At 43.3% G+C, this 26,404-nt stretch overlaps 1 long non-coding RNA gene across 1 annotated transcript in view; it reads left to right on the top strand.

Moving 5' to 3' along the window:
• Positions 1 to 507: 507 nt before the first annotated feature.
• LOC138266975 (uncharacterized) overlaps positions 508 to 26,404 on the top strand; it is a 37,093-nt gene continuing 11,196 nt past the window's right edge. Inside the window, exon 1 of the long non-coding RNA XR_011199764.1 lies at positions 508 to 610. This is a non-coding gene — a long non-coding RNA (uncharacterized lncRNA). The remainder of the gene's footprint in view (positions 611 to 26,404) is intronic.

Raw genomic sequence — 26,404 nt, 5'->3', positions numbered from 1 at the left:
TTTTAAGGATAGTGGGCATTCACACAGATAAGAAAATTCTATTGTGTGCTTTAGAGTAAATGTGTAGCATATGATCGTTCACAGTCCACATGTTTTATAATGACGCTCTTCGACCACAAAGCTCAAGTCTGCAGAATAATATGAAACGCGCCAAGTCCCAGAGGGGATGCAAAGCTCTGAAGTAAATACTGCAAAGGAAACCAGCAACGTTCACATCTATTTTTCTAGCTGCGGTAGTAAGAGATTAATTGTCTATGTGTCCCCAAGAAAAATAACCCGCGTCATGTGCAGCTGAGCCGTGAATGTTTCATCGAGGAAACCAATGATACTTAGAAATGTTTCATAATTCTGGAATAAAAATCTGGCCTCCTACTGATGTGACTGCAGGGGGATTCTGCGAGAGCTATAATGAAAACCACAAATTATTAAGGCGTGTAATTCTACTTATAATGCGTGCTTACTCTGTGAAAGGCTCGAGAGCCTTATGCGCCCTGTGATAACAATTAACGTACTATTGCTGTACCGCGAACCAAACTCATCCTGCTGAAGTGGGAAAAAATAGAAAATCATTGCTAGATGCTGGCATGTTCCGGATTGTTTTTTCTCTTGGGTAAGTATTTATTTATCTCACAGTGACTATGTAATGAGCCTGATGCAGATTTGCTTTCTCAAACTGCGCCTCTGTTCCCACTCATATTTCTAGTGACAAAGACACAGTTTGTATGGTTAAGAGTAGTGCCGTGGGAGGTTTTTTACCATCTGCCTGGTTCTTTATTGTCGGTTTGTGGCTTTGAGTGTTTTCCCAGGGTACTCCATTTTCCTCATGTCGCTCCAGTTCTTGCTGCCTGCTGGTGTGGTGGGTCTGTACGGCTCACCTAAGGCAGTCGCCCAGTTCCCCTTCGACAGTGACTGACGTGTGGTTACCAGTCAATGGTTCAGAGGCTTTGCAAGTTGTTGCCATGTGTCCCGAGCAGGGAGAGTGAGTAGATTCACTGAAGGTGTAGAGCCGCTGTGCAGTGGACAAATAGGACTGCCTTGGGTGTTTTATGCTCCTACTGAGTGTAACCAGCTGCCAGCATCCTGTTACCACAGTTTCCTTGTGGACGTCAGTGAGCGACTTTACATTTGCCTTGTAAATACTGACAGCTGATTGCTGTCGGCTGACTGCCAAACACTGACCACTCGGTGTTGTGAGACAGGGACATCTTAAGGAATTTGTGGGCCGTGGGCCAAAAGTTTTTTGGGGGCCCTGTTCAAAACAGCTTTAAATGTATGATCCAATTTCAGCTGACTACTCTTTGGCCAGGTTACAGAGGGTACACAGACACAATCGTCCAAATTTTAAATGCATTTACATCTAATATTCAGGGATTGTGATGTGTGTTTTTAATATTGTAACGCAACAGCAGCTCGCTATTATTACGCAAACAATCTCTGTGAGACTCTCTCATTTCTCATATGTGAGGTCCTGTTTTGATCTTAAAGAAACTTTTTTAATGGCTGTTGCATGAAACATAAATGCATTTCTGTGTAGAATGTCTGTAATAGACTCACACGTCACCGACATTAAAAAATAAATTAAAGGGAAAGGGTGTTAAAAGCAATCTGTTTAAGAATTATTCAAATTCATTTGGACAAGACTCTGCAGAACTGAGCTGGCTCTATCAGGGGCCTTCCCAAAACCTGTGGCCCTGGGCCAGAGCTCACTTTGCCTGTGCTTCAAAACATCTCTGTTGTGAGACACTTCAAAGAGATGCCCGGAGGCCAAAGGTAAGCTAACATGACATGGGTCAGTTGGCAGAGTCAGCCACCAAATGCCCACATGGTGCATCTTGGTTTGTGCCTGCGGCTCTCGACAGGAGCTTTTTTCTGATTCCTCTAGGTCAGGTGACGGGGAAAAAAGAAAAGATACACAAACTCTCCTTCTAAGACCTTCACATAGTAAAGCTGAATGTTACTCAGCTGCTCCGAAGGTATGATCCAAGAAGTAGACCGATAACCATATCAGAGAAATTGAAATGCTTATCCTGGGATGGCCCAAAGCATTATATATGAAAATGATGACTTGCTTGGCAGCATCCCATTTGATACAACTGTCTTGCAACAACTGTAATTGAAAATCTTAAATGGGTTAAAAAGTTTGTTTGGTCTAAATTCTGTATTTTTACATGTAACTTCATGTAGTACATGACAGGGACTCAGAAACTGAATGTTGTAGTACGTTTTGCAAATACTGCTAAACATACTACAAAACATACTACAATGTCTATGTTTTGCCTAAACGATTATGTGCTTAGTTCTCTGCCCCAACCATGTAGTCTCTGCACAGGTAAGTATGGATTTTAAACGTCGGGGGGGAGGTGGTTTAGGGAGGTATGCCACCCTCCCACATAGAAGTAAGTAATTGCATTACTCTGGGGTGGAGACATGTAACTTGTACATTTGTAGCAAATTTACTCTCAAGGTCTGCGAATACCAAAAGTAGTAAAATTACTATGAAATGTAAACGTACTGAAAAGTGTACCTTTGTGAATCGGGTCTGGATTGTCTAGGACGAGGCTGCTAATGAGAAAATTACTACGAAATGTAAACTCACTAAAATTGTACCTTTGTGAATTGGGTCCAGATTGTCTAGGAAGAGGCTGGTAATTAGAATCCTCAACCACAGAAGAACTGTTAATGGAATCAAGGAAGTCAATATTAGTATTACCTAAGACCAAAAGAAGGCAAACAAAAAATCTAAATCTGTATTTGCTTGAATGAGAATGTACCCTAAAAAACGGAAGACAAGAGGCATTTGGTAAAACAGGAAAGGCTTGTTTAATTAAACATTATGGCAAGGAGAGTAGTTACAGAACCAGGGTCTGAGGACTATCCCTCAATTTACATCAGTTTGGAGCAATTTTTATACATTTCTCTGAGTACCATAAAGTATTAAAAAACATCCTTTTGTAGTTAAGAATGTAAACAGTTGCTATGAAGTTGTAACTAAGGTCCTGATAATAAATGAAGCTGGGCTTCGACCGTGCGTGGACACAATGTGGGCCAGTCTGTAATGTGTCCAGATGTCCGGTCTGAGAAGCGCGTGGTCACTGTGTGTGTGGTGTGTGCTGTGGTCTGATTTGTTAAGCTTTCCTAACTACATGCAGCATTTTACTTTATGGCGTTTCTGTGAATAAACACACACACCTGACATGTGGGTTTTAATGGGGGCAAACTCCTGGGACCATTGTGGTGTTGTTGCACCTATCTGTGGGATCTGATCAAAGTTTCCTGTTTATGCGTTTGCCTGTTAGCTACATGTTACCCCACCTGTGACCTGTCAGCCAGCATCTTCAGGCCTAGGTCTCAGCACCTTCCTGACTAAATACCTTTGTGACGGGGTTGGTGGAAAGTTCATGACAGGGGAATCTAATAATGGTGATGCAACTTTGTATATATGAATGTATTGTTGTATGCATCAACATTGATTATTCCAATATTAACATGTAGGCTACTCTTTCCTTATTTTTTACTCACTTTATTGTCACAAGTGCATTAATAAAATGTGCAGGCATGTTACACATTAATGATTGTGGCCATTGGGACATGCGTTCTGGGAAATTAATCTACAAGACTGATGATATGAGGGTGATTGCACTCACAATGGAGGACGTAGCTCTGTTCAAGGCTATCTGCAAGCTTAGTCTGGAAAACAGAAAGGAAAGGCAATCCAGAAATGCTTCCCCTGTACACCATACTGCCAAACCTAGTTTTTCTCCTAGACCCAGTGCATCAAGGAGGCAAGGCATGAAGCCTGCTTACTGCATTCCTTGTATGCTTTGTGCTGTTTTGTGATCAACAAATTCGATATACCGTCTGTCTTGAGGTTTATTCAATTCAAATGTACTTGAAAACTCAGCCCTGCAGATAGCATTACCTTAGTCGAGATCCAATTGTTGAAATAAGCAAACCCTAATACAAGAAGAGAGGTCTTACAGCTGTGGGCACAGATAACTTTGCATTTATCTTGTAAATAATTCCATACAGACATCTGTAAATTCTCCAACCTTAGGTGACATGTCTAATAATGAATATTCACAGGATGCTTTTTCCAACAGATACTTTCAGCTGAGTTGAACCGATCTAGAAGTATGGCTTCTTATCTTCTAAAGAATGTTCATCTACCTCTTTTGCTGGTGTTAAACTCTTTTCCCACTGTTGTTTTCAGCCTAGCAACTGTCCGCAGACCTTTGAAGGACAGTGAATTAGAGATGAGCAGTCTAAGAAATGAGATTGCTATGGTTACAGGAGAGTCTAAGGAATGTGGTGGCAAAATGTTATGACATATGTAGTATGGAGTAGAATATTTTGAAGACAACTTTTTTACTTAGTTATTTCTTACTTTATCATGTCTCGGAAATAATCGTACTATTACAACTTAGATTGACCTTTTGGATATGAAGTGTAATATACTAGAGCCCTACTTAAAGAAATGTATATACATCTGATGGATTTGTTGCAATAATTCATATGGAGTCCCTACAAAGTAAACATTGTTAAAAAATATTTATCCAAATGCCAAGTATGCAATGAAAATTAGTTCTACTTATTCTGAATCCAAGTGATTGAGGGCCTCAATTAGCCCCTTGCCAGGCAAGGAGTGATATTACTGGTGCTGCAGAGGTGCTGTTTCCACCACCCAGATGAAGCAAGCATGCTGCACTGAGAGTTCCCTCACATGGCAGCAGCCTTTTTTCCCTCAATTGGCGCTTATGTCAATTGCCTGAGATTCTGTGGAGAAAATAATCATATCAGGTCCACAGCAACCTTCCAGCACTTCTTTCCACAACAGACACCAACTTCATTTGCCCACCCTTCAGGGTGTCATCTTTTTCAACCACATGCTGAGAGCTTTCATAGAATGAATGGGAGATATTTATGAAACAAACCTGTCAGCGTCCACTGTAGCCTAATGTGCAAACCCGAACAAGACATACTGAAGTAGGACTGATTTCAGAGGAGATGCCTAAACACATCAGTTCCTCTAACACCTTTCCCACTAGAGATTGCTATCTAGATGGAGAAGCCAGTGGAAGATTTGTCATTGGGAAAACTGTCATCACCAACACATGCACTCTGCATAAGGCATGTGGAAATGAGACAGCCTCCAGTTTTTCTACTTTGCAGGACAATGCATTATTCACATTACTGCCCATCTAATTATGTAAACTATTCATATCTTTACTAGTGAATTGTCATTAGAATGACTCAATTGCAAAATTAGAACTTTTGATGTGAATAGACAGATTGCAACATCTCTTGAGTACTCTTGTTTATTCTTCCCTCAATTGTATTTTGACATTGCTAAAAAATAGCAAGCAGATATGTTGTATTCTACTTCACTAGAAGCATCTGACAATTCAGGCCATGGTAGTGCCCATATAGAAGATGAAAGAGAGGTGGCAAGGTTCTCCCACATCTTCTTTCAACATGAAAAGATGTAAGTCTTTCTGAATGAGACCAAAGTGAAATCTGCCAAATAGATAGGTATTTTTCATTAGAAGGATGTAGGATTCCGTAAATGGATGTTTATTTCAGATTGTATTTTTTTCTCTCTTTTTCTTCTATTTGTAGATATGGTCTCTGGTGCTTTGCAAGCTGACAAGGAGGCTATCACAAATTCTCAAACAGCTGTCGTAGTATCAGAAATAATTTCTTATATGAAATCCTCTATGGCTGGAGGACCAGATGGCCTTCCATCAATTATTTTTATGAAGGATCCCAAGAAGTGGGGCTTAGTTTTCAGTAGGTTCTTCAAGTGGGTAACACACACGGGGACCCTCCCAGACTCATGGATGGGAGCCACAATGAAGCCTATTCACAAAAAAGGTCAATCCTACTCACCAGCTGATTATTGCTTAAGATCACTATTGCATATCACCCCTAAGTTATTTGCCCAGACTTTACTAAAGCATCTAGGTGCCTGGGTGTTAGGTTATCCCTGTGGAGCAGGAAGGGTTTAGGCCGCATGTTTCGACACCTGACCACTGTTTCACTCTGTAGGGGGTAGCAAGGAGATCAATTGAGCTGAAAGGTTGTCTTTCCTGCTGCTTCGTTGACTTCTGGGTGGCCTTGGACAGCGTGGACAGAGGCATTTTATGGCTTAAGCTCCATTAGTCGAACATCCACGAGGCACTGCTGGGTCTCTTGACTGAACTTGATACTAATAACTGACCTGGTTGAGGCTGACTAATAACTAACCTGGTAGGAGTTGACCTGGTTGGTGTTGGGAGCCTGTCAAAGAAAATTCCAGTGGAGAATGGCTAATGACAAGGTTGCATTTTAGCACCCTTGGTATACAGCCTATTCATCATGGATCTCCCTTCGGCAGTGAGTGCTACATCGAATTTCTCCCCTATGATTGGGGGTCAAGCATATGACCTGTCTAAAGTATGGTGATGACATGGTGGTGATGGACCTCACGCCCATACGGGCTCCAATGTAAACTAAACACACTAAGTACTGATTGTCTAGAGAATAAGCTGTTGATTAATATTGATGACACAGCTTTGTCATTTGCAAAGCAAAAGAGGAGTTTTTCTTGGTTCCTAGACAATATGCAGTTGGAGCAGGTGTGAGTTTACAATTATTTGGGTTGATTTTCTCAGATGATTTACAATGGGACAAGCATTTGGTTAGTAGAAGGGTTGCTTTGATGGTCGAAGCTAATGATCTGAAGCAGTTTGTAATTATGGCAGGTATACCTTTGAGCTGCTTAGTAAAGTTATTTTGGGTAGTTCCACTCTCAGGCCCTGTATTGAGTGGACATGCTGGTCCTGGGTAGATGGGTCGCATGAGAGATGCTAGAAAGTAGTACCTTGAAATCATTGCTTGATTCACCAAAAAATGCAATAATCTAAGCGATAAGACATACACTGTAATTTGTAGCTTGGGAACTTTTGGACAATGTAAGGGTCCTTAAATATTGTTTTTTGATAAAGCTTCCTGTGTGGAATTATCTGTGCAATTTTTCCCTGAGATTATGGCAACTATCCCTGGTAAGAGGAACCCAGCAGAAAATATCATGAAACATTTAGGGGGCTCAATTATGCAGTTTGAAGGGATTGATTTAAAAAAATTGACCAAACAAAAAGCACCTTCAGGCATTGAGTCAAGGAAAGCAGCTGGAATGAAGAGCAATTGTATCTGGACAACAGGACCTCTGTTGTCCCCTTTGTACTAACCCAGGAGGGCCATGATCTCTTTCACTAACTTTATAGAATGCCAGTCAGACACTTACGGAATGAAATTCTGCACCTGAGCATGGGAGTTGATACAGGATGGCAGATGCCAGGTCTAAAAGTGCAGAAAGCTGAGAAGAGAGGGCAATGCCCTTGCAGTTTGGGTCTGGGGTACTCAGTGTGCCACTTACTGGTGGATTGTATATTTTTCCATGAGGAAAGAAAATAGATTCTGTGACCAATCTTTAAAAAATATGGGATCCGGACTAGAGAAATGGGATTAAATATGTTGTGTGGAGTGACACATCAGGATGTTGCCATTGCTACCGGCCAATACCTGTGCAATGTAAGGACATTTTACCCCTGCATCGCTTGGACATAGTGACCCCATACTCTGCTTTGCAAAATGCCCTTTCATTTAATACACAAGTAATTGTAAATTTCTGCTGATTGTTTTTTAATAGGATATAACTTCTGTGTACTGGGTACTGTGTAAGTATGTCAATGAATTGGATGCGGTGTATTTACTACTAAGGTGTTTATTTTGGAAAGTATTTTTATAAATTATTTTTATCTGTTTAAGGTTTGTGTTGTGTCTAGTAATAATGTGATTTAAGCTATTCATTGGTGCTTTTATGATATATCTAAATGTTAAGTACATGTTTTTGATATATTTAAATTGTATGCATAAATGAATTGGAAAATTGATGTCATATTTCTGTAAGAATGTATTTCTTAGAAATAAAATATTTGACAAGTAAAAAAAGGTATATATATTTTTATGCATGGTGACAGGAGACCTGAGGAATACTGTTAGGCTATCTTCTAAAGTATGATTCGTCAAGGATTGGAAAGGGGAGGAAAGAGAGGAAAACCTCCTCAACACAATCCTCTCATCTTCAAAAGGGAAGGAGGGAAAAAGGAAATGAAGTTGGTGAGTGAGGAATTGCAGAGACAAAACGTCAGCTGGTGTGGGTCGTGAATCTTGAAATATGTAAAGGATACATTGAAGATTGTGCAGTGACAGAAATAGGATGAAAATATGGAGCAGTGTTAATATATACTTCTTAGAAGAAACACACCATGGGTCAGAAACTATAAACTCTTAACGGAAGCTGCAGGGGTCAGCACACATTTCACAAAACTGTGGCAAACAGAGAGGTTGTCCTGATTATATGGGGTCAACACGAAATAAAGGAAGAGACACAGGAGATGTACTAGTATAGACAAACAATCATAGGGCTTGTATGCCAGGCCCTTCATAAAAAATGATGAAGGTGATAATGGGGACATAAAAGGAAGTCCTTAGTAGGAATTATTCTTCCAACACTCTCCTTTGCTCAGAGAGGTGTAATTAAAAGGTATTATGACACTAGAGGCTCTCTGGGCAGTCCAGGGCCTAGCAAGTGGGACATATCCAAGGGACAGCAGGATATGAGGTGAGTGGTATATAAGATTGGTACCAGTAGCAGCTTCATCTCTTATATACACAGATGTTCAATTCCATTCTAAAGGGATGGGAATGGGGTATCAAGTCTCCCTCCTACTAAAGGCTGTGGGAGATGTTTTTAGGTATTGTGTAAAAGCAATGACTCTCATCATGGTATGTTCGGAGATGAGAAAATATAGTTTACATCAGAATGTATTAGCAAAGCTGATTGAGTCATATTTTCTCAGACGTTATGATATGTTAGGCCAGTGGCCAAAATACCATCTTTAGGTATAACAGAGAAGTAAAAATGGTTGCACTATTTGATGCCTCAATCACTTGTAGAGGAAAATATTAATTCGGTGCAATATTTTTGCAATAATTCAACCCTGCAGCAAGAGTCCAAAATATTCCCTCTGATAAAGAATACATTACTTAGATGTAGGAATCTGGTAGATTGCAGGGAGCTAACTTTAAAGATGATAACTCTACATTGGTAAAGTTAAAGTTTGGATGAACTTTAAAACACCATTTTGGATCACTCAGAATCAAGGGATACTTCACATCATGGTTTAATCCATTTACTCAAACTGCCTTTATAAAAATGCATTTCCATCAAGAGAATATTAACAACTTTAGAGCAAAAAGAAAATTAATAATGTCACAAATTAGACAATAATATTTTCTAATATAGTGTAACCAGCGCAGTACACACTGAGAATTGTGTATTTTTCTAACTCCCTTGTCTCTAAATTGTTGATTGTAAGCTACTGGTAGCTCACAGACACTCTGTGAGTAGCTTGCAACCCATTATCTCCTCAGTCTTTACTATTTTTATTAATTTCAGGGCTCTGTGCAGCTTTTGCCTGTCCTCAAATAAACAAGCTGCTCTGATTGGCTCAGTTGAGCTTAGTTGAGGCAGAGCTGGCAGTAGCAGGTGACATCATTGTCGAATGCCTGACTCGAGCAACAGAATTAAGCTGTCCAGTGGGAATCGCGCTGCCTGCCTTCTGCAGTCGGGAACTGAAATTCCAACTTCACAACCTGTGTGGCCAGTGGGCTGAAGCAGGAGCCTTGACACTGGAGCCTTATTGTAAGGCCTGAGCTTTCTGGTTTGCATACTGCACAAGTGGTTGGCACATGGTGCAAGAAAGCAATCAGTGAATGATCTGGAGTTGCTATTATTTCCAATTAGACAGATACGCTATCAAAACAATTAAGGGTCCTATTTATACTTTTTGATGCAAAACTGCACTAATGCTTGCGCCATTCCTGAGCACCAGCCGGGCACCATATTTATGGAATTGCACAAGCCGGAGCAAAAGGGTAGGCTAGAGTAAAAAAAATGACGTTAGCCGGGTGGGGGTGGCGGTATGGGAGAAGGGGGGTTTCCACCAAAAAATTATGTTAGGCTGGTTAGATGCAAAATAAATGCATCTAACCAGCCTAGCGTCATTTTCTGATGCAAAACCATCCATACCACATGACTCCTGTCTTAGAAAAGACAGGAGTCATGCCCACCACTCCAATGGCCAGCACAGAGGACCAGCGTCCCCTGGGCATGGCCATTGTACCCTGTGCCATGTGGGGGGACCCAAGTTGGACCCCCAATGGCACTTTAATAAAAAAAAAAATACTTACCTATACTTACCCTACTTACCTGGGATGTGGGTCCCTCATCCCCCGGTGTCCCTCTGGTGTGGGTGGGGTGTTCCTGGGGCTTGAGGAGGTTACCTGTGGACCAATTCCATGGTGTTTAACCATGGAAATGGGTCCACAGGTCCCCTAACCCTAGTCTGATCCAGGTGTTAAATACTGGTGCAAAGCAAGCTCTGCACCATTATTTAGCCCCTCCTTCCACCTGTGTGTCATTTTAGCATGGGGGATAAATATGGGGCTACGGGTTTAGCTCAATTCTTTAGATGGGAACACCTACCTTGCATCTCAGTGACGCAAGGTAGGATCACACATCTAAAAAATGGTGCAAACTCTCATATTTTAATGGCAGACAGGTCTAACGTCAAAATATAAATATGGAGTTAGTTTTGCCATGAATTTGCTTAAAAAAAAACCCCACAAATTCGGCCCAAATGGAGTATAATTATGCCCCTAAGTACTTTAGTTTTAAGAAATGCAAAATTGTGAATTCATTTAATCATTGCTACAAGGCCCAGTTGAAAAACACAATTCAATGTTGCATTGAACAGGCTGACTTTTCACTCTTGACTCAGCTGTTTTTTCCGCGTTGGAAGTGTAAATGGATATGTGTTTATTTCTAGAGTGCATTAATTGTTGCTGTATAAGCATAAAGAAAGGAGTGAGTTTGCAAAAAATGTAGTGTTGTTTGTAATTCACTAGAAGCTGATGCGCTGGAAACGTTTTTATTTATTGAAATGTCCACATGAAACTTCATTCTTCCCGCTGTGCGTGTTTAAGAGTGAAGTTCCTGCCCCAGTGTGTCTAAAAAACTTTTCCTGCCAAACATTGACCTGTTCCCTACCCCTCCCCCCGTCCTCCCTTTCGGGCCAGTGTGTCCAGAACCCAGGCAAGCAACTCAGCCACCAAGTCAGCGTCCGCCGTGGTACCTTCAACTCCCAGAGGCTCAAAGGCGGCACCCGTCAGGCCAGCCAGTGTGCCACCAACCCCTGCAAAGGACCAAACCATTCCGCCAACTGCCAAGGTGAAGAAGGGGACAACATGCAGCAAGGGCAAGGAGCACGAACCACCCAGCAAGGCCTCCTTCAAAACTCCAGCTGCCAGAGCCAAGGTCACAACAGCATCTGCCAAGGCGCAGAAGGGGCAGAAAACCCAAGGCAAGGCACTTCAGCCATCGGAGGCTGCATGTGAAGGCCCGGTACCCACCTGCAGAACCACCAGCCCCACCACCTGCACCGCAGGCAGCACCACCAGCAGCCCCGCCGCAAGCACCGTCACCTGCACCGCCACCTGCACCACCACCTGCACTGCTGCTGCCACCACTACTGTCAGCAGCAGCATTCCCAGTGGGCAGCCGTCCGAGGCTGCAGGAGAAGGGCTGGGACCTACCTCCACCACTGGCAGCACCGGCACCTGCACCACAGCCAGCACCGCCAGCAGCACCGCCAGCAGCACCGCCAGCAGCCCCGCCGCAAGCACCGCCCCAAGCACCGCCCCAAGCACCACCACCTGCACTGCAGACAGTAGGACCACTACCACCACCAGCAGCCCCAGTGGGCAGCCGTCCGAGGCTGCAGGAGATGGGCTGGAGACTCCCACCACCACTGGCAGCACCCCCACCAGCACCAGCAACACCACCAGTTTGCAGCCTTAGGCGTCGCAGCATGGAGTCTAGCCCTGCCTCCATGGACTATCATGCAACCTGGTCCCTGGAAATCTCGTGCCTTAGACACCCAGGTGAGGGAATGTGAACTGGCACAACCCAAGTGCTGCATCACTCGGCACAAGGCCCCCTCCAGAACCAGTGATGAAAGGCATCCACTCACCCTATCCTTGGCTGGATGAAGCAGACTGGGCACAAGGCCCCCTCCATAACCAGTGGAGAAAGGCATCCACTCACCCAATCCTTGGCAGGATGAAGCAGACTGGACACAAGGCCCCCTCCAGAACCAGGGGAGAAAGGCATCCACTCACCCTATCCTTGGCAGGATGAAGCAGACTGGGCACAAGGCCTCCTCCAGAACCAGTGGAGAAAGGCATCCACTAACCCTATCCTTGGCAGGATGAAGCAGGCTGGGCACAAGGCCCCCTCCAGAACCAGTGGAGAAAGGCATCCACTCACCCTATCCTTGGCAGGATGAAGCAGACTGGGCACAAGGCCCCCTCCATAACCAGTGGAAAAAGGCATCCACTTGAGAGACTGTGGCTTTGCACTCCCCCGGACCAAGCAGTGAGCAAAGCACCCACTTGAGAGACTGTGGCTTTGCACTCCCCAGGACTAAGCAGTGAGCAAAGCACCCACTTGAGAGACTGTGGCTTTGCACTCCCCAGGACCAAGCAGTGGGCAAACCACCCACTTAAGAGACTGTGGCTCTGCACTCCCCAGGACCAGGCAGTGGGCAAAGCACCCGCTTGAGAGACTGTGACTTTGCACTCCCCAGGACCAAGCAGTGGGCAAAGCACCTACTTGAGAGACTGTGGCTTTGCTCTCCCCAGGACCAAGCAGTGGGCAAACCACCCACTTGAGAGACTGTGGGTTTGCACCCCCAGGACCAAGCAATGGGCAAATCACCCCCTTGAGAGACTATGGCCTTGTACTCCCCCGGACCAAGCAGTGGGAATGGAGCCCCCACGAGGAGCAGTGGTGTTATTCCATCTTCCAGCTGAGGTGCCCCCTCTTCCCCGTCCCCCTCAGGTGCCTGTGTGTTTTCGACCTGATGCCCCTGCAGTGTTCTGTCAGTATTGAGGCAGGAGTCAAGTGTGGGCTTGGCCCATGATTTTTGGCCCAGTGGCCCACAGACATTTGGAAGTGACAATGTACGGCCTTATGTACATATTGTACATTTTTGTGGATACTGTTTTTATAATCGTTACGTAGATCTGCCTATTTCTAATATTACACTGATTTTACTCTATTCCTTTTGTCCTGCCTTCTTCCAGGGGGTAACGAGGTGTAAATGTACTGTTGCTGCATGTATTTGTGTGTATGATGTTGTGGGTGAGTGTTGGGGTGGGGTTGTTGCATGTGTGTGTCACTCTCTTTTTCCTCCCCCCTCCCCTGTGTACTAGGTGCAAGACTCACCGTGGTCGTATTCTTGGTAGATGAGGAGGTAGACCATCATGGGCAGGACCTGTAACTCAGGCTCCATGGCGTCCTAATTCTTCGTTGAGTGTTGAGTGGTGAGTGGTTTCCCTTCCAAAGACTGTTTCCGGTGTGTTTTTGATAGCGTTGGTACAACCCTGGAAAAGCTGGCAGATTGTTGGGTTGTGATGGCGTAGGCGGTACATTGTCTTCCACCTGTCTGTTGGCGGTGACCGCCGTGGTGTTTGTTGCTACCCCCTTGACGGTCGGCTTGTTAAAGTGGCTGTCCGTGTTGGCGGTTTCCGCCGTGGTCGTGATCCCATTTGTTTTTTCCGCCGGCCTGTTGGCGGTATTATTGCCGCTTTAACACTGACTGCCAGGGTTGAAATAAGGGCCTAAGTCATAATTGGAATAAAAATACTGTATAAACTCTTGATTATAGAACCTTGTTAGTAGCAGACTACAGCTTGTTCCGTTGGTTAGTGTAAGATTGTGGTACGTAACTCCTTCCTCTACTGACAAAGGAATTTGTGTGCACACAAGACAATCCCTTGCATCCATCGTCTCAACATATTCACTCAACAAGTGATAGAAGACATCAGAAGAAAGCTCTCCTCGAGCATTAGTATAGTCATGCAAATACTTCTCATCCAACTTAAACTTCTCTAAAGCTGTTAGTGTAGTAGTTTCAAAAGCAGTAGTATGGATGGTTCCTCTTGGATCATGAACAGACATACCCACATTCAGTACAATAAACAAAATCGCACACATAATTGCCAATCAAATGCTTATATATTTACAGCGCCTCGCATCCCTAACTTGGTTATTCAACTCAGCCATGATCTGTAAAGAATCAGAAAGCAGAAGTAATTTCTTATGAAGTGCAGTAAAATCTAGAAAAGTTCTTCTCTCACAGTTCAATCTCACTTTCAGGAACCCTTTTCTTTTGTCAAAATCGATTAGCAGCATGTCACATTCGGTTTTATGTCAAATCAGGTTATCAATGTCTTCTCCGGTTTATTTCCAACAGTCTCTTTAAGGTTTTTCAGATTGGTTCAACAATTCAGTTCCTTGTTCCTCTTCAGGTTACATCAAAATACTGACTCCTAACCTCTCTATCAAAACAAAAGGACATAAACTCATGTTGCCATTCATTAGTAGTTGCATACGCCCATTCCGGACCTGCGTAACGCCGGCTTGCTATTCTCTTTCTTTTCAATTTTCGATCACCACTTATTCCTTCTTCACTCAATTCTTCTTTTCTCATAGTATCTACTTCTTCCTCTATTGTTTCATTTATGACCACTTCCTTTCCTTTTACTACTTGTGATTCAGGCCAATTATCTCCTTTTCTCCATCCTTCTGTTAATATTCTTTTCAGAATTGGACTCTTTTCCTTCTCCTTCTCTATGGTGTTTTCTCTTGATGGACCTGCAACAGGCTTAGGAGGAGTCTGAGCACCTTGACTTTGATCCGTCTCAACTCCCTCCCGTTCTTGGTCTGGCACTTGCTCTGGCTAGTTTTCAGCACAGTCTGCTCCTGGGAGAAACCCTGCTGAGCTAGATTCTCCTGCTGTATCTGTGGAGATTGTTTCTTCCACTCCTTCCTGTAATTCTTCACTTTCGTCTCTTACAGGGGTAACAGAACCGTCGTCCACAAGCTCTTGTTCAATTTCAGGCTCTCTTGGTTCTTATTCTTTCTCAGGTGTGGCAACCTGTTTCACTGGTGTTGGTGCCCTTAACAATGCTTCTTCATGATCCAGTGGATATGCCACTTTCTTCGTATGGCTTGCACAAATGCAGTTTGGGAGTCCTGCACACTTCACAGCTGTCATAGTTGTTAGGCTCACCTTGTAAGGCCCTCTCTAGCATGGCTCTAAACATGTCTTGCGAACATGTTTTCGGACAATGACCCAGTCGCCGTCTCTGAGATTGTGCCCTGGATCGTGGATGGGTGGCAGGGTGGCAGGGTAGTGGCCTGCACCTGCTGAGAGATAGAGCGAACCACATCAGCCAGACCCTTGCAGTAATCCAACACCATATCATCTGTAATAATCACAAGTGCATTGGCTGGAACTGCTGGTAATCTCATTGCTCTGCCCATAAGGATCTCGTGAAGCGATAGCCCTGTCTTCCTGTCAGGTGTATTTCTCATTGACATCAACACCAAAGGCAATGCATCTGGTCCTTTCAGATTTGTAGCTGTGCACACCTTAGCAATTCTTGATTTCAAGGTACCATTCATCTGTTCCACCAGTCCTGATGCTTCAGGGGATAGCTACAATGCAACATCTGCTCAATGTTTAGCGCTGCACATACAAGTTCAATTACCTCGTTGTTTAAGTGAGTTCCCCTATCTGATTCTAAAGAGATTGGAAACCCGGAACGTGGTATCAACTCCCTATGCAAGAACTTTGCTATTGTGAGACTGTCATTCCTTCTTGTGGGGTATGCTTCAATCCAGTGACTAAAAATGCACACAATCACATACTTCAAACCTCCACATGCAGGCTTCTCCATGAAATCCAATTACATTTTGCTGAATGGACCTCCTGCTCCTCCAATGTGGCTCAAATTCACCACTGTCCCTTTTCCCACATTTAGTTGTTGACAGATTATACAACGATGACACACTACTTCCGCTGCCTGTCTAGACTTGGGATTGAAACAGTCAATTTTAAACAGACGTACCATGGCATCCCTTCCAATGTGTGCCTGGCCATGGTAATACCTGCCCATTTGTGACAGTAAACTATTTGGCAGGACCATCTGACCTTCCTCGGAAACCCATATCTCATCAGGCCTTTGAACACATGTTATTTTGGGCCAAAGTAATTTCTCTTCTTCGTCAACATTATTTTGTAGTGTTTTCAACTCTTCTATAGTATCGATCACCCTCAATGCAAAACTTTTACATGTATTATCTTCTTCTAACATCAATTCCCACTTATCCTTGAATGATATACAGTTCAATGCACAAAACCTTGCGACTTGATCCGCATATCCATTTCCCAGTGACACGTAATCCGGTGTTTTTAGATGTGCACTGCATTTCACCATAGCAATTTCTTCAGGTAACTGTATTGCAGACAGCAACTCTTTTATTCTGTCACCATTTCTTACTGGGGTACCAGTAGAGGTCAGAAAACTCCATTGTGACCACAGCTGACCAAAATCATGGACAATTCCAAATCCATATTGACAATCTGTGTAGATGGTAACTCTCAATCTTGCAGATACGTGGCACGCTCTAGTAAGAGCTACCAATTCTGCTACTTGTGCAGAATATAAACCTCGAAGACAAGAAGCTTTTAAAGTACCTTTAATTGTGCACACAGCATATCCTGCTCTTAACGTTCCTGTACTATCTCTGAGACATGAGCCATGAATAAAGACAATTGTTTATCTCTGATATCAGGTCAGGGTTTCGTGCACAACTAGGTTACCTCAAGACGATCATGCTCAATGTCTTCTTCTTTTTCAATTTCAACAGTACCACTTGGAAGTAAGGTTGCCGGGTTCAGCACTGTACACCTTTTCAGTGTTACATTTGGAGCACCTAGAATGCTCGTTTCATACCTTGTCAGTCTGGAACCAGTCAAATACTGTGTTTTTGTCTTTGTCAGTGAGATCTCAACAGAGTGAGGTACCATTACCGTCAGAGGGTATCCCATTACTACTCCCTCACACTGTGAAAGGCTTTGACCAACTGCGGCAACTGCACTCAAACAACCCTGTAAGGCTGCTGCAATTGGGTCCAAGGTAGCTGAAATATAGGCTACTGGGCGATAAGCACCTCCATGGACCTGTGTCAAGCCAGACAAAGAACAAGCATCACGTTCATAACAAAACAATGTGAATGGTTTTGAGTAATCAGGCATTCCCAGGGCTGGGGTCCTGCACAAACTCTCTCTCAACTCAGTTAATGCTCTCATCTGATCGTGGTCTAAAGTAATGGGATCTGTAACATCCTTATGTGTCAACTTCTGCAACGGTTTGGCAATCTCAGCAAAATGTGGAATCCATTGATGACAATAACCTACTATTCCCAGAAACATCCTGACATCTCTCTGTGAAGTCGGGGGACTTCTTTGCAGTATCATTGTTATCCCTTCTCTGGAAATTCTCCTTGACCTCCTCTCAATTTGGTGTCCCAGGTATTTCACTGACTTCTGAAAATACTGCAATTTCAAAGGTGACACTTTATGTCTGAATTTTCCCAAATGATTTACCAGGGCAATCGAGTCGTACTTACACTCGTCCCTTGTTTTGGATGCAATCAGTAAGTCATCAATGTACTGCATCAGAAGCGATTGGTATGGCAATTCCAATGACTCCAAATTCTTTTTCAAAATCTGATTGAACAAAGACGGTGACTCTGTGTACCCTTGAGGAAGCCTCCACCAGCTGTAGACTCTGTCTAGGAATTTGAAACTAAAAAGAAACTGACGATCCTCAAGAAGAGGCACATAAAAGATAGCTTGTAACAAATCAACCACTGTGAACCATTCTGCATCGCATGGAATCTGAAACAATACTGCCGCTGGATTTGGTACCACAGGACAACACTTGACTAGCATGTCATTCACTTTTCGCATGTCTTGCACAATTCGTACTTTCCCACAAGGTTTCTTCAAACACAATATCTGTAAATTACATGGAATGCTCAACACTTCTTTCAAAACCCCTTGTTTCAGGAAATCTGCAATTATCTGTGCCACATTCATAAGAACATCTTGTGCCATGTTATACTCTGGAAGCTGCAGAAACAGTATATGCGGCTTCAAAGTGAACTTAATGGGCTCCACTCCCTTGATCAAAGCCACTTCTTTACCTGTCAGGTCCCACACATTTTCCTGCACTGTTCACTGAAAGTCTGCATGTAATTCTTTCACAGTAAACATGGGGAGAAATTGAATCAATGGGTACTCTTCATTAGTGGTTTCATTCTCAATTTCAGGAGTTTGTTCTTTCTCATCATCACTATTCATTTGAACCTCTATTCCAGCAGTTGAACAATTAATCGAACATCTGGTCTTGCACAACAAGTCCCTTCACAGTAGGGATACTGGACTTGAATCACAGACTACAAACTTATGCAGTCCCTGAAAGTTGCCAATCCCAACTTATACTGAATCCGTGATCAGATTTATCAACTGTCTATTCGCTACCCACACAACCTGAATTGTTCTGCCTGAAAGAGGTAAATTCGGAACATCTGCACTTCTCACTGTAGAGCGCTTAGCTCGTGTGTCCACTAGAAATGACACCCTATGACTCATTACTTTTCCTTTCACAAAAGTTCCTCTCTGGTCTACTTCTAGTGATGCTGCAAGGATGCATGGCTCCTCATCCGAACTATCACACATCCATTCGTCGTTTATTTCATTCTCACTATGTAATGGGAATTGATGCACTGTGTCACTACTTCTGTCTTGTCTCTGACCTATGACCTGCTTAGTAAGTGTTAGACTTTTCATCCTTGGCGTGGTCTCCCTTAACTTTTTGCCTCTGTTGCCCAGGTTGTTGATGTGTGCTGGACTCTGATTTTACTGTTATTGTTACTCTGGGCGCTTTACCACTGCTAACCAGTGCTAAAGTGCAAGTGCTCCTTTACAAAATGTGTATGTAATTGGCTTATCCAGGATTGGCATATTTGATTTACTAGTAAGTACCTAGTAAAGTGCACTGGAGGTGCCAGGGCCTGTAAATCAAATGCTACTAGTGGGCCTGCAGCACTGGTTGTGCCACCCAACTGAGTGGCTCTGTAATCATGTCTCAGACCTGCCATTGCAGTGTCTGTGTGTGCAGTTTTAACTGTAAATTTGACTTGGCAAGTCTACTCACTTGCCAGGCCTAAACCTTCCCTTTTCTTACATGTCAGACATCCCTAAGGTAGACCCTAGGTATCCCCAAGGGCAGGGTGCAGTGTATGGTTGGGGTGGGACATATAGTAATGTGTTTTATATATCCTGTCAGTGAAATATTGCTAAATTCGTTTTTCAATGTTGCAAGGCCTGTCTCTCTCATAGGTTAACATGGGGGCTACCTTTAAATTTGATTAAAGTGTAAATTCCCTTTGGGAGTGGATGGACATGTGGAGTTTGGGGTCTCCGAGCTCATAATTTAAAAATACATCTTTTAGTAAAGTTGATTTTAAGATTGTGTGTTTAAAAATGTCACTTTTAGAAAGTGAGCATTTTCTTGCTTATACCATTTCTGTGACTCTGCCTGTTTGTGGATTCCCTGTCTGGGTCAGTTTGACAGTTGGGCTGGTTGCACCTTACACTAGACATTGACACAAAGGGAGCTGGGGTGTAGTCTGCAGTTCCTGATGAGCCATCTGTGCTAGGAGGGAGGGGAGGAAGGGTCACTTACACCTGAAAGGGCTGTGCCTGTCCTCACACAATGCAGTCTCTGACCCCCTGGTGAGTGTCTGGGGCCTGGCCTGGGCAAGGCAGGATTTCACATTCAAAAGAGACTTTACTTTGAAGTAGGCCTACTTCAAAGGAGAAATTGGGTATAAGAAGGGCACCCAAAACCACGGACTTTAGAACACTTCTGGAAACAAGAGGAACCTCTGCCTGGAGAAGAGCTGAAAAACTGAGGAGGAGTGCTGCCCTGCCTGTGACTGTGCTTTGTGGAGCTATCCTGCAGTTGCTGCTTCTGCCAGAGTAAAAGGACAAAGACTGGACTTTGTGTGCCTTCCATCTTGTGAAGACATCTCCAAGGGCTTGATTTAGAGCTTGCCTCCTGTTGTTTGAAGCCTTAGGGACAGCAAAGACTTCTCTCTGCCAGCACTTGGAGTCTCTGGAGAGACTCCTCCTCTGACAAGTGGTGCCCTATCCAGCCTCTGGGCCCTGGAAAGGAAAGCTGGTGGAAATCCAAGGAAATCGACGTCGGACGGCTCCAGACTGATGCCGCTGCTGAATCCGGTGATGCTGCCTGCAACCGACTCCGTGATCTTCGCTGGAACGCGATGACCTTCGCAGGCCCGACGCCGCTGCAGCCCCGCTGAAGTCCGCGACTCCGTGGAAGTCGCCGCAGCACGTCGTGACCGACGCCGCTCAAAGTGTGCGCATTCAACGTTTCGCATTGATGCCGCGATCCCCGACTTCGCGCATCGACTTGTTTTCACTCTTCACCAAAGGTACTGTACTTGGGGGTCTATGCGACTCCGTGTTCGGCACCGCTCGTGTCGGCTTATTGGGAACGACTCCGTCATGACACCGTGTTAACACCTCATAGCATTTTGTGTTTCTAAGCGCTATTTTTGAGTATAATCTTTAAAAATTCATAGCTTGACTTGTGTACGTCGTTTTTTTTTTTGTTTTGGTCTTGTTTTGTTTAGATAAATATTTCCTATTTTTCTAAAATGGTGTTGTGTCATTTTGTAGTGTTTTCATTAAGTTACTGTGTGTGTTGGTACAAATACTTTACACCTACCACTCTGAAGTTAAGCCTACTGCTCTGCCAAGCTATCAAGGGGATAAGCAGGGGTTAGCTGAGCGTGATTCTCTTTTACCCTGACTAGAGTGAGGGTCCTTGCTTGAACAGGGGGTAACCTGACTGTCAACCAAAGACCCCATTTCTAACATTGGTGATCAGTGGTTGGGATTTGGACTTGTATTTGGACTTGACATACAGTGATTAAGTGTAACAGTAAGTATCATCTGTTGCTGTTCCATCGGGGCTCGAGGTATCTGCATTTGCTGTCTAAGTACCATAGGAACCTGCTGCTGCATTGGTGGCAGCTGTGTCATTTTTGCACGAGGTACTTGAATCTGCTGCATGGGTTGAAAATTCTGCAATTGATTCATATTATTCTGGAAATTCGGATTAAGTCCTCTCATTCTTAGAACTTTTACAGTTTTAAACGTATTGACATCGCCACTTTGCTGAACAACACCATCCTGCACCATCATCGGACCCTCCCGCTTTCAGTGTCCCACGATTCTGCAAAAATGACACAGCAACATCTTTTTCATCCCTTGCACATCATTTTGAACCACTTCCGTATTCAAATCTGGACTACGATTCATATTAGCTCCACGCCTCTACCTCTCACCTGCGGTTGGAACAGAACAGTTCCCTGCTGCTGCGGTATCTGCTGCACTAAAGCTCCCTTCACTCCTGTATGAGCTGCCTTAATCTGCATCACCATCGTTTTTTCCTTCAACTTCTTCTGTTTTAACTCAATTTCATCACTACAGTATTTCACATACTGCAACACCTCATCAATCGGCTTTGCTTGCCAACAAATCAAATGACTCTTAATCATCTGACCTATTTCGGGTCTCAGTCCTTCCACAAACCTAAACACAAAGTGTAGCATGTCCTTCGGGTCAATCGCTTCCTTGCCACTGTACTCCTTGAATGCCTTCAACAAACTTTTATAGTACGCATGTCTCGATTCTTTTACCTCCTGCACTGTCCTGTCAATTCTCTGCCAATCAATATTTTTAGGCGAGATTCTCATCTTCAGGAATTCAATCACCTTATAATAATGTTTCATCACTTCGGGTGATTGTGCACCTGTAACTCTATCTCTTTCCGGTTCACTCGTTGGCCAATCAACTGCTCTCTTGCATTCAACCCACAAATCAGCGGGCACTACTATCTCCAAAAGAGTATTCAGGTCTTCCCACGGACATTTTGAAAGCTTCACAAATCTATCTGTCTGCTGATACCATTTAATCAGTTTCTCCCTCATTTTCGGATAATCATTTGTGAATGACAGAATATCACTTCTGTGCCACAGAACATGAACAAACTGCCCTCCTGGAATCTCCCTCATTGGTAAATTTTTTACTGGATCCTTTTCTTTCTGAACACTTTGAGACCCTTCTTGTGAATCTCGTTTCCGTTTATCCTTCTTTGCCCATCTGCATCCCACCTTTTCTAATGCTCCCCAGATCTGAGCACTCTGCAACAATTCTTTAAGATGCGCTTTCATTCCAGCTGACCTCATGTGCTCAAAATCCTTGGCTTCAAAATCTAACCTGTAACTCCTTTTGAAATGCTTCATTTTCTCAATTTCTATATCATGTTTCTCTCCCAAATCTGCTAATTTCTGATGTATCTTGCCCACTTCTCTCGTAATTCTCTGGCATAAATATCTCAGCTCTTCTTAGGTATAGGATACTATCTTATTCACTCCCATTGATCCCTCAACCAGTTCAATCATTTCCGTAGCCAGCCTTACGCAATCAATTTGCTCTCCACCCTTGGATGTGTTTCGTGGGGTATTCAGACTATCTATCCACGAATTTATTTGCTGTGCAATCAATCCCTGTAATGAAACATTATTTCCTTTCGGCAATGGCACCTGCTGTACCACAGCACCTGGAGTTTGCAATGTGAAAAGCTTCAAGCTCTGACTTACACTTGGGCCATTTACGACATCTGGAAGTGCAACAAGGGGACTAAGGTCTATTAATGAACTAGATCCATCAAAGGTCTGACCCATAGATGAAACCATCTGCACATGCTCTCTCACCCCCTCCTCAAGAGACTTTGTGACATTTCACCCTGTTCTCCTGCAATCGGCTTCTTCTGCCCAAATAATGGTACCGCTGGACCAGCAGTAATTGGCAGCGATGTTGCATCTGGTGTGCTCTGACACCCGCATTTTGTGGAAGGCTACTCCCATACTCTGATTCATTACTGGTGTCACATCTGACTGTGTCCCTGTCATAGGTATGAACTTCAGTAAACCTTGTGGCTGTGCCTGAGGCATCAACATTGGAGTCGGCTCAGTCTGAACTAGCATCGGACTTCGAACCACTTGCTCTGCATGTACCACTAGGTTCGAGGTTGTCTCGAGAATCAGTATCTCTGGATAAATTCTCTGTACCGGTGTTGGGTGCATCTGTGCTTGGACCACCAATGTAGTCACTACATTAGGAGTACTCTGCAGTACCCCTTGTACCTGTCCATTATCTGCTTGCACTGGTTCTGCTGTCCCTAACACTAGTGCTGGAGCAGTTGGAGCACAACTAATACTTGGACCCCCCCATGCACCGCATATGGTGGAGTTCGGTCTCTCAACACCTGAGTAATAAGATCCTTCACATTTGAATCTTCCTCTTCTATGTAGGTCTTTTTCTTCTTCTTACTCCTTGACAAACTCTTATCACTCTTGCTAGTTTCCTCTTTCCCTTCCGACTCATCTTCCTCTGTGATAGCAGGAAACAACTTAACATCCTGCAATGTCACCATTGTCCACCTCTTCTGTTCTCATCGTGCCTCTGCTAAAGAGTTCTCAACCTTCCTTATTCTCTTTTGGAATTTGATTGCTTGTTGCTGTCTCACTTTCAGCTCCTGAACTGCTAATGCCTCAAACCGTGCTGGTCCCGGAAGAGGCTTTGTCTCATACAATGTCATCCGCAATTGATCCAAAATTCTCAAATTAAACGCTCCATGCTCTGGAAACGCTAAAGCTCCTTTTTTCTCTGTCAATTTGCACCACTGCCTTAACCAAAGACACCACCTCACTCCTCCATCACAATATAAGCTGAAGAATTTTCCGGTGGGGTGTGCTCCCCCACTGTCGCCTTAATGTATGTATCACCCTTCATGGCACTCCTCAATGATTTGAAAAACTTCATCTTTCTCTGTTGTATTTATTTGATTCTATAAGGAAATGACTTTTACTCCCAGGATTCCCTACACCTGCTTTCTCAGCCAATTGTCTCTTACAGGCGGCTGCCAATCCGCTTGCGAATCTTCTTACTAACCAACCTATTCAAGCGTGGCTCACTCTCATGTCACACTTACACACTGCCGCTGACAAAGTCTTGCGGCTCGTCCTCCTACTCTCCGACTCACACAAAACTAATGCAAATTATTGCAAGCACTAACCAAAAAACAATAACCAAAAACAAATCTGCTGGTTTACTGCAGGAAGGTGCACAAACGCTTCAGAGACCTTACATATTTTCACTGATGGCCCTTTCATTCATGCAGCTATTCCTCTTTCTCAGTCTCCCACATTCGCAAGCAAAATTCGACCTGCAAATTTTACTCTCAACTGATCAATGGGTCTGTCCTGGTGCACATAGGACTCTCGGTCGAAATTTTCTCTAACTCACTTAACTCACACACCGACTTGTTGACCACGCTCAATCAACCTACTAAACCAGACAGATTACAACATGTAACCAAGTGTCTCCTACACTTGTCAATATACTCCGGAGTCTTAGACACGCAGGGCTCATACATCACTAACAACCACATGGACAATTTCTTTTTAGCACAAAGCGCCACACTTATGTGAAGTTCAACGACTTCCCTACTCTCATAGTGCGGAGTACGCACACTCCTACTAAACCTCAACTGGAGTACGCAGACTCCCTACTTTCCTCATATACGTCTCTACTTGCAGGATCCCGGATGTGGGAAAGTCATTTCTGGTCTTAAGAGGACATAATTCTTGCTACAATTGCCATTCCGAAAAACAAAATCCAATTCACAATAATAATGAACAACTAACCCTAATTCAAAGTACCACCATAACCATTGGTCACCATATAACTAGTTCTCCAAGGAAATAAACTATCAAGCTGCTACCAAAAACTGCTATCACCCCTGGCCCTTAATAAGTAAACTTATAAGGGGACGCGTATAGGTCGATGAACCTTTTGATTTGCATGGAGTATCCTAGCTACGGTGTAACCAATGTTCATCAATAATCAGTACACCAATCTATAACCATTAAGCAAAACATTAATCAGCAGTTAATATCATCATACCACAACTTAATATATTTTTTGTAATTTTATTTCCCTATTAGTAACAATATTAAGTCATGGGGTTAATTCAAAAAAATTCAAACTTTATTCAAGCAAATCCGTATTAATTCATTAGACGGTGACAAAAACATAATCTAATCAAAACTTGCATCAGAGTGCATTCTAAAGCAGTAGCATAAGTCAATAAGTGAATCAGGAATTAATTAAGTCAACATGAATAGCGAAGTTCAGCAATCAGTTTGTCAATCAATTGTCTCTGCGATTGTCAATATCATAAGGTAAGGACCTCACCTAACACAGATTAGCATCTGCATGTGGGACTTCATGCGAAAACAATTTAGAACGTGAATTTTGAAAACATCTAGCTAAAAGAAAACTATTAAACAGCGCAGTTGGTACCTAGAAAGAAAAGGCACAAAAGGTAATTCAGTCACATTGTCATAGCTACCTATCCACGATATGGATCAGCAATAAAATCAGTCTTCGTCTTCAGGTCATCAATCGATTAGTATCACATCAGGCTCTCAAGGGAATAAGCCTTATGACAGATCTTGAATCTCTTCGAACATCCACGCCTAACCTCTAATGTCTCTTCTTTCTCCTTTTGACACGCCATTATATCAAAGTCTCTCAGACTATCCCCCAATTCCTAATTGGTCAATTAATCTCATGATTTTGCATTATCCAATAGTCCCTATTTTCCCAGTCTATGAAGTCTAACATTACACAGTTCTCAAGATGTCAATTGGTTCGCTGTACAATGTCCTCATCGTCCAGCTCGTCAGGTATCAAACATGTTGCATCTTCTTCTCCAGTCAGTATCTCCATCGTTCAAGTCCTGGGAATGTACATCCAGCATACTTTACACTGATGTGGATACAACTTTTCTCTGTCATCTCCTGTTCATGGTTCACACATAGGATCTTTGCTGAGCAGATTTTATTAAACAATAAGCGGTACACGGTCAGTCCAGCACATTCGCTTTTTTTCTACATTCCGCATTAATACTCGATTTCTGCACAAGGCCTGGCAACTAGGCCACAACTTCGGCTAACTTAGCTCTACAATATAATGCAAAATATACAATATATATCTCAATATGACATACTACTACATTATTCAATATGTTTTTCTATATTTCGTATAAGTTATTCATTTTATTAGTACATTTGTGAATCCTGGTGATCGCTCTCTGATGGCACATTTTCAAACGTGCACATTATTTTTCTACATTAATTACTCACACTACTTAAACATTCATT

This window comes from Pleurodeles waltl, chromosome 12 (assembly GCF_031143425.1).
Source record: "Pleurodeles waltl isolate 20211129_DDA chromosome 12, aPleWal1.hap1.20221129, whole genome shotgun sequence".
NCBI classification, from domain to species: domain Eukaryota; kingdom Metazoa; phylum Chordata; class Amphibia; order Caudata; family Salamandridae; genus Pleurodeles; species Pleurodeles waltl.
This window is presented reverse-complemented; position numbering and strand designations above follow the sequence as displayed.